Source organism: Equus asinus, chromosome 13 (assembly GCF_041296235.1).
Source record: "Equus asinus isolate D_3611 breed Donkey chromosome 13, EquAss-T2T_v2, whole genome shotgun sequence".
Lineage (NCBI taxonomy): Eukaryota > Metazoa > Chordata > Mammalia > Perissodactyla > Equidae > Equus > Equus asinus.
Genome location: NC_091802.1, coordinates 29,639,438 through 29,647,542, shown reverse-complemented (window position 1 = coordinate 29,647,542; position 8,105 = coordinate 29,639,438). Strand labels below are relative to the sequence as shown.

Below are 8,105 nucleotides of genomic sequence, written 5' to 3'. Positions count from 1 at the left end.
AAAAAAGTGAGATATCAAAGAAATTATGGAATCTCAGCTTCCTCCAGGGACACCTGGTCACTCTCCTCTTTTGTTAAAGGTACATCAAAGAAGATGTTTAAAAAGCATTGCCCTCGCCCTATTGTTTGCAGAGTAGAAGGACATTCTATAGCATCTTGAAAAGCTTGTATTTCTTAAGAGAAGAAGAAGAAAGCAGGACAGTAAATGTTCTTTCACTCCCCTCCCCTGGCCTCTGTCCGCTTCTTAGCGCTGCAAGAAGATTGAGAGGTAAATAATCATTCAGCCCTCCCCAGGTTCCCACCAGAGTGGGAGAAATTTGTTACAGAGGGTTGGCAGAGCACCTCACCTCATTCCAACCTCCACGACAATCTTCCAGAGGATGCTATCCTTGCATACTCCAAGTCATCTGGTTGGAGCCCCAGGAAGAAATAGTGATAACTAGCCACTTCTGGTAGGTCCGGGAGAGCACATACCCTAGCACCCAGTGGGCACTGCCCACCAGTGATGGGCTAGTCAGCAGAGGAGTGGGGTGCCTTCTCAGGGATGTTTATTGAGGACTTCAGTCTCCATCTGGCACAGAGACGGAAGGATGCAACTTCACAAGACTAGGGGCACGTGGGCTCTGTAGCTTCTGAAAGATCCTCCAGACATCTGGGAAATAGGTGTCAAAGTTTCACTTTAAGGTTGAAAAAGGGGCTTGAGCTGCTATTTTCTCCCAAGTGTAAATGGACCAAGATTCACATGCTCCCCATGATCTCTTGGCTCTCTCTGATTCTGTGCAGCTTAGGATGGGCAGTGGGCCTCTAAGTCAGGGAAAATAGAAGAAAGAAGAGAATAATCCAGAAATTATACTTTCTAGCTATACTTTAAATAGCCACAGTACTTTAATCAGGCTAGAAAATGGTTTCCAGAAACAGCTTTAGAACTGACAGTCAAGAACTTGGACTTAAATGACTAAGTTAAGGCAAGGTAATTTTTATACCAGTTTTATCATCTCTGTCATCAAAACAAATATTATTGATTGCTCTATGTAATTTAGAGCTCTTGAGGAGTTTATGATCTAATTTTGGCAACAGGAAAGATGCATAAAGAGAGAATAAATAGGAAAAGTAAAGGGGAGAAAAAGAAAACCAATGTACAATGCTCCCCGGGGCTTGGCAGATAGGGAAGGCTTCGTGGAGAAGGTAGGGCTCGAGCTAGATATTGGACTTGGACAAGAAGGGAGAGAGCAAGCCACACATCGGGGATGGCTGAGGGAAAGGCACAGAAACAGGAATGTGCATGGCATGTTGGGACGAAAAAGTAGGTTAATTTGACGAGAGGGAAGAGCTTGGGTAGAGGAGCGATGTGTGATGGAGTAGGAGAAATAGGAAGGTAGGCAGAAAAGAACCTTGGCTAAAACTGGAGACTTTGTCTTATGGGTAGTAGAGAGCTCTGTGGTGAAAACTTTAGCGTAGGGAAAAGGTGGATGGAGAGAAGTGGTGGCAGGGAGACCAGTGAGAAGGGTGTGACATTAGAGGAAAACTGAGGTGATTCAGGGCAGAATCAGAATGTGGGGAAGGCAAGGAAGTGACAGAACCAAGAGACTAACGAAGGCCAAATGGATAAGAGTTGGTAACTGAGACATGGGATATGAGGAAGGTAGAGGAAGGGAAAAGAAGAAGAGAAAAAGCACCCAGGATGACTCCCTGGTTTCCAACTTGAATGATTGAAAGAATTATCACATTTCCAGCAGAATAGTCCTTCCCCTTTCTCAACAAGATTCCTCTCATTCTTCTATTTCAGTTGTCTCTCAGAACTAAAGAAAACCCCATCACAGGTCCTAAAAGTGAATAACATAGGATTCTGATCCTTCTTGTGTGTAAAGAGAACCCGGGGGTGTGTAACTCGTACAGGGCCGTACAATGGGGCGGGAGCAGACTGGCACTAGGACCCACTAGATCTGATGATTCGCAACAGAATCCTAAACATCAGAGCCTAAGGCGACCACCGCAATTATTTAGTGGACCCACTTCTCTTTACAGATAGGGAAGCTGAGTTCTGCAAAAGACGAGTGACTTCTCCAGGATCACACGGTCAGTGAGTAGCAAGTTAGGACTAGAACCTGGCTTGCAGAGTCTTAATCCAGTGCTTCTTCCATTTCCACTTGTTGCTTCATGTTTCATCTGTGTATGTGTGTGTCCACGGGCATGCTTGCTTGAGTGACAGGAGGCATTTTATGGGAATGATATTTTCTCTGTGGATTTACCACAAAGCGTACCTCATCAGACTCCTCACATAATAACAATAATAATTCAAGAGTGGCCTTTGTTTAACATCCCGAGTTTATTCATGACTTATGTGATAGTTGGCTTATCTCTCCAGCTCTACCCTGACCATGTCTGGGTTTATTTTGGGTCAAACTGTCTTGGCTGAGCTCCGAGATCTGTCACCTCTCCCAGTCCTAACCCTGCATTACCCTGCCAATGCAGGAAACAGATCTGACGCCTATTTCATTTGAAGCAAACTTATCAAAATGCACAGTGTGTGAATTAACTGGGAGGAGAAAGAATTGGGAGTAAGAAAAGGAAAAAATAGGAAGCACATACTACTTGGTGCTCAAAGAATCTCTAAGAGCGAGATAAAGAAAGGAAGGAGAGACGGAATACTGATGGGAGATGGGAGAAAGGCCTTGACCAAAAAAAGGATTTTTTAATAAGATAAAACAATATTTTATTTTATTTTTTCCTGAGTGGTTTTGATGGTTTGCTTTCCAAATGTGAGGAAAGACAGTTAGAAACTAGAAGAAATTATCGTGTGAATGGAATTTTCATCACTTCTGTTTTCATAAAAGATTTTTATGGCAGAAAAGGTTTCTGAACCACTCTGGTAGCTGGGAACCATAAAAGTACCTTTAACAACACATCCTTACACATACCATAAACAACTCAGATCTCTGAGCCTTTCGCCTGCCAGGCTCCTTCTGGTCCCTGCCCGCATGAACTCACTTTAGATTAGCAGGTGTGGTGACCATCAGGAGCCTCAGGAAGCGAGACATAGCATAGAGGTCGGAGCATCACGAGGTCACCCGGCAGGTGCAGAGAGTGATCCCCTGATGATGACCACGTTAGAAGGGGAAGCTTATGAATGGGCCACGTTTGGGTGAGGATCTAAAGCCCAAGTTGCTCAACTGAAGGATGCCAAGCGGCCGGCAGCTGTGTATTTCATATTTTGGAAAATCGTTTTCCTGCCTTCCCATCAGGGAAGAGGGGAGGGGGCTGCACCCCGGCCTCCTCTGCCCCTCCTCCCTCCCCAGCACCCCTAGGCCCGTCCGTCCCTCCAGTCCGTCCGTTTTTGAGACCTGTCGGTCCTTTGATCCCCGTCCACCGTCAGTCGCCCCAAGCCCTGTCCACCCTCCGCCAGCCTCTCGTCTGCCGTCAAAGGATTTTTGATTACAGTCATGCGTCGCTTAACAACAGGACACGTCTCAAGAAACGTGTCATTAGGCGATCCTGTGGTTGTATGAACATCACAAAGTTGTACTTGCACAAATCTAGAAGGTAATGCCTACTACACACCTAAGCTGTAAGGTACTAATCTCATGGGACCATCATCGTATATGCAGTCCCTCCTTGACTGAATCATCGCTCCACCGTGCATGACTGTAATGAAGAGAAGGAAAGGACAACATTCTGCCCACTCCACCAGTGTGGTTCTTGGAAATTTCCTCTGCCTGCCCCACCAGGGTATTTCCTGGAGAAGCCCTGAACGAGACCCAGCCCTTCAGAACCCAACGTTCCGCCGCTAATTGGAAAAACTCATTGATTCCAAGTTTGTCACTCAGAACCCTGATGTTATGCCAATCTCAGAAGCCACCAAACATCCAGTGAATCCTCCCACTAAAAAATACTTACAGAAGGCCACGGAGCCCTTCCTGTCTGTTGAGGGAGACACACAAGCCATCCCAGACATTTTTCTCTCACAAATTTCTCCTCATTCTGAAGGGGCTACTTGGCAATGTTCCCATCCCTCCCAAGGGCCTGTGCTGCCCAGGGACCACATTCAGAGAAACTGTCATCTCCACACCTCTCCAGAGGCCAGGATGGCTTACATCAGAGCACGTGGGTTCCTCCCTTCTCTAGGGTAGAAAGAGTGGATGAGTTTCAGAGAGGGTAAACATTGGCACATGGAGCCTTGCTGGGGACAAGAAGTCTATTTGTTTGGTGTTCTGGGAAACCAACAAGAGGAAATGCATTTTAGCCAGGAAAGAAAAAACAATAACCTGTCCAGATGTGAATGACACCCAAGCCAGCGGGAGATAAATGAAAACGGACAGCTGAGAAAGGGACTGGCTAGGCTTCCAAGGAAAATGGCATCTGAAACGGTGGGGATGAATGAGAGGCCATGGCCCAGTGTGAGAACTATGAGCACCTCAGACAAACAGAATGGTCACTTTGTCACTGACCGTGAGTGTCCCTTTGATCAGCCAAAGGTTTTTGTGTGCAGGATTCAGAATTCTGCTTCTGGAAGGAGACAGAGGAGAGCCAACTATATCAGTCTCATTTATAAACCATTAATTCCAAGAAAGTATGTGTTTGAGTGAGTGTGTGTGTGTGTGTGTGTTTACTGCCATGTGCCAGTGGTGGACTTTATCTTCATTGGGTACTCTCTGCTGCTACTGCTATTACTAAAATACCTTGGAATCTCTGGGCTGGTATATAAGAAACTATGGCCTTTTTAGCCTTCTACTGGGCTTTCTGTCTTGCAGTCTCCATTTCTCAGGCCAATTTGCCATTCCCTAATGGGGAGACATCTAACTGTGCTAAATAGATTTAACTAAACAGAGATAAGTCCATGAAAACACGTCATCACATGTCATCACAGCTCTAAAAATACAATTTAGCCATAGGAAGTAATATGTCGACTGTGACTGCCTCCAGGTACGACTCCAGTAGTTCACTGGGGACAGTCAGACCCGCATTTTGCTCTCACCCTGATTCCGGTAGTTCATTGTACATTGCACATAGGAAGGCAGTGTTATCTCACAGGGTCTTCCATAAGGAAGTTCCACTTTGAAATCATTCAGCACCAACTATGTCAACATCCATCTAAAGACGTAGTTTCATTCACCCATAAAGCGTGAAACCCAGAGGCAAGAACCTTAAGAAGCACACTTCAAAGTTCAGGGAGTGGTCAGATAAAGAAAAACAATGCTCATCTGAGAAGCGGAAATATCTTGCAAAGAAAACAAGAAGAGTCTGAAGTCCCTCACTCACCTTTCCTGGACAGCTGCCTTCCTCTGAGATGCCCAGCTCACTTGCCTGGATTCATCATAAAAGAAGCAGCTTTTAACAACATTCCATCAGCTGGAGAAAAGGGATATCACTTTTTGGAAGGTAAATCCAGGGGTTTGGTTTTTGGTTGACGAATTTCTGACAGTCCCTAGAGTATTTTCAACCCAGAGTATAATTTCATAAAGAGGCTTATGTTTTAAATTGTCTGTCTGTAAAGTACACTTTCATGAAATTTCATTTTCTCTGTACCTTCCTGTTTCCTTTCTGTATAGATCTAATAAACTTGAAATTTTGAAGTCATTGAGGTAGCGATGGTATATAACATTATATTCGGGCTTTCAATTAGTAAGTTCCTGGATATCGGTGTTTTTTAATGGGCTGCCCTATAGAAGGCATGAAGTCATAGAATCCTAATAAGCATCTAAACCAACAATCCATCTCATAACTAGAGAATACGAGGCACTGGAAGGTGAAGTGACTTGCTCAGAGCCACCCAGTGACAGAGGCCAGGATTTAACCTACCACCCTGACAACAAGTCCAGGGCTCTTCTCACCTTTCTAGTGGCCAAAAAAAGGGACAGTATTTTGAAATTTGACCAAAACAAAAAGTCAATGTTTTTAACCACTTTAAACCCAACAGATGAATGTATTGGCTTCCACCATGGATTGGGCGGAAGGTAAGGGAGGGCTCCAGGGCAGCTGATAAATGAATGGGGAAGAAAGCCTTAATTGTTCCTAATTTTAAGAGCTATTCAGATCCCATTAAGGGCTCACAAGGGACAAGCTTGCTCGGAGATTGGAGTTTTGTCGTCCATGACCGCAGCAGGACCATGTACTCAACCTGGAAAGTGAGAAGATGAGGATCTGCTTCACTCAGAGCCGGTGATATTGCATCAACCAATCCCTGCCATACTGTAGTTTCCTTGCACATCTGTCTGGAGTCACAGGGTGTTTCCTGCTGAACATGAGCTTCTCCTCCAAGCCACAGCCCCTCAGAACCTTTCCTCTGGGCCCTTCCCAGATATAAATTCTTGGTAGAAGGTATAAAAGCTCCTCCAAGCAGAGTAACTCCCCTGGCTGCCACAGGAGGCCAAGGCACTTGGCAGGTAAGGCTCATTAATGCTAGTCTTTCCTGGTTTCTGCAAAGCTGATGAAGAGGTTTCCTTAAGACTTCCCAGAAAACTTGCTACTAGATTTGGACTTATCTTCATCAGGCATTTTCTGGCGCCAGCTTTAGCTGACACCATGGCAGGTCATCTTCATTTGGTGTAAGGGAGAATGTGATTAAATCCATTATTGGCAAGGAGGATTTTCTGAGTCTTAAAACCGAGTCACAGAATCATAAACTCTTAGGGCTAGAAGGTACCGCAGACTTGTCCTCCGTTCTGTTTGGGAACTGAGACCTAACAGATATCACATGTCCAGGTCACACAGGAGGTTGGGGGAAATGAGTAATGGAATGGTGTTCTGTGTGATGTTCTTGAGACTGGTGTGATATCACATGACCTCTAAACTATATTGAGATTTTTGCAGTATTTTAAAAGGTTCCCTAAGCCAGGGCTCTCAGATCTTCATCTCTTTTCCAGCATTTGATGCCTGCTATCTACAGCAGATCTGAACGTCCAGTTAGCCCTGAATGTCTAGTACCAGGTGTCTTGAATACCCTGTGGACATCTGGTTCTCAATAAGGTGTATGAATATTAGACGGGCTTCATTTGGGGAGAATGGAGTAGTTGAATCATAATGGTTTTTATGTGATTGGGTGTCCCAAACCCTGTGGCCGAGGTGGAGGATTGTCTCTGATGTGGAGAGCTAGATAAGAGCTCTCTCCTCTCCATTCTCCTCTTGATCCTGGAGCTGCTCGAAAGATCAAATAGAACATTCTTAGGGGTGATCGGGTGTTTGTTGGTTTTCCTACTGGCTCATCCCACCATCCTCAACATAGCTCTCACCATTCATGGAAAAGAATCTCACTGATTCTTTCCTTTGCCAGGCCTTCCGGCAACCCCATTGGTGACTTCTCAGCAAGTCTGAAAGCCAGACTTTGGAAGGCCTTGAGACTCAGATGTGGTCTGCAGACCAGCACTATTGGCATCACCTGGGAGCTTGTTGGAAGTGCAGACTCTTGGGTCCCTTCTATACCTTCTGAGTTAGAATCTGCAGTCAACAAGGTCCCCGGGTGATTAGCAGGCACATTAAGTTATGAGATGCCTGCTAAAGGACCATTACCACCCTCTCCCTCTGCACCCTCCAGCTGAATTTCTCTGCCCTAGGAATTTCATGCATTCAACGTACACCCAACACCTATTATGTACTGAGACTAGGCTTGGGCAATGGAAAAACAAAAATAAATAAGACATAGCCCTTGAGGAGCTCATAGTCTGATAGGGAAAACAGACATGAAAAGAGTGATATGAGATATGAGTAAAGTATTGTAGGAAGACAGAAAAAGGAATGATCTAATTTTGCCTGAAGAAATCTGGTATACTTCACAGTGGAGGTGGCATGTGGCCTGGGTTTTGAAGAATGAATAGGAGTTTATCATGCAGAGAGGGCATTGCATAAGAAAGTGTGTGAGTAGAGGCAAGGGACTGTGGACCAGCCTGGTATTTAAAGGGTAAAGGCTGTGGCTCTGTCTCCAGATAGTGCTTCCTATCCCAGGGAAGGGCTTGGGAAATGGTTTCTGCACTGAGCATGATGATAAGAACGTGGGTAAATATCCAAACATCACAGAAGTCCCTTGTTGGCCTCTTATACTCTGAAGCCCTATGTCCTCTGCCCTCTACTTGCTTGGCTCTGGCTGCAGATCGTGGCCCTCCACGATCTTTTTGC

At 45.2% G+C, this 8,105-nt stretch overlaps 1 protein-coding gene across 2 annotated transcripts in view; it reads left to right on the top strand.

Annotated features, from left to right (window-relative positions):
- Positions 1-5,158: 5,158 nt before the first annotated feature.
- The window catches only part of LPO (lactoperoxidase), a 28,972-nt gene continuing 26,025 nt past the window's right edge, over positions 5,159-8,105 (top strand). The window contains exons 1-2 of one of the 2 annotated variants that reach the window (XM_070482925.1): positions 5,159-5,375; positions 6,030-6,379. The gene's annotated coding sequence lies outside the window, so the exon portion shown is untranslated. The remainder of the gene's footprint in view (positions 5,376-6,029; positions 6,380-8,105) is intronic. The other variant, XM_044745811.2, reaches the window with a different exon arrangement.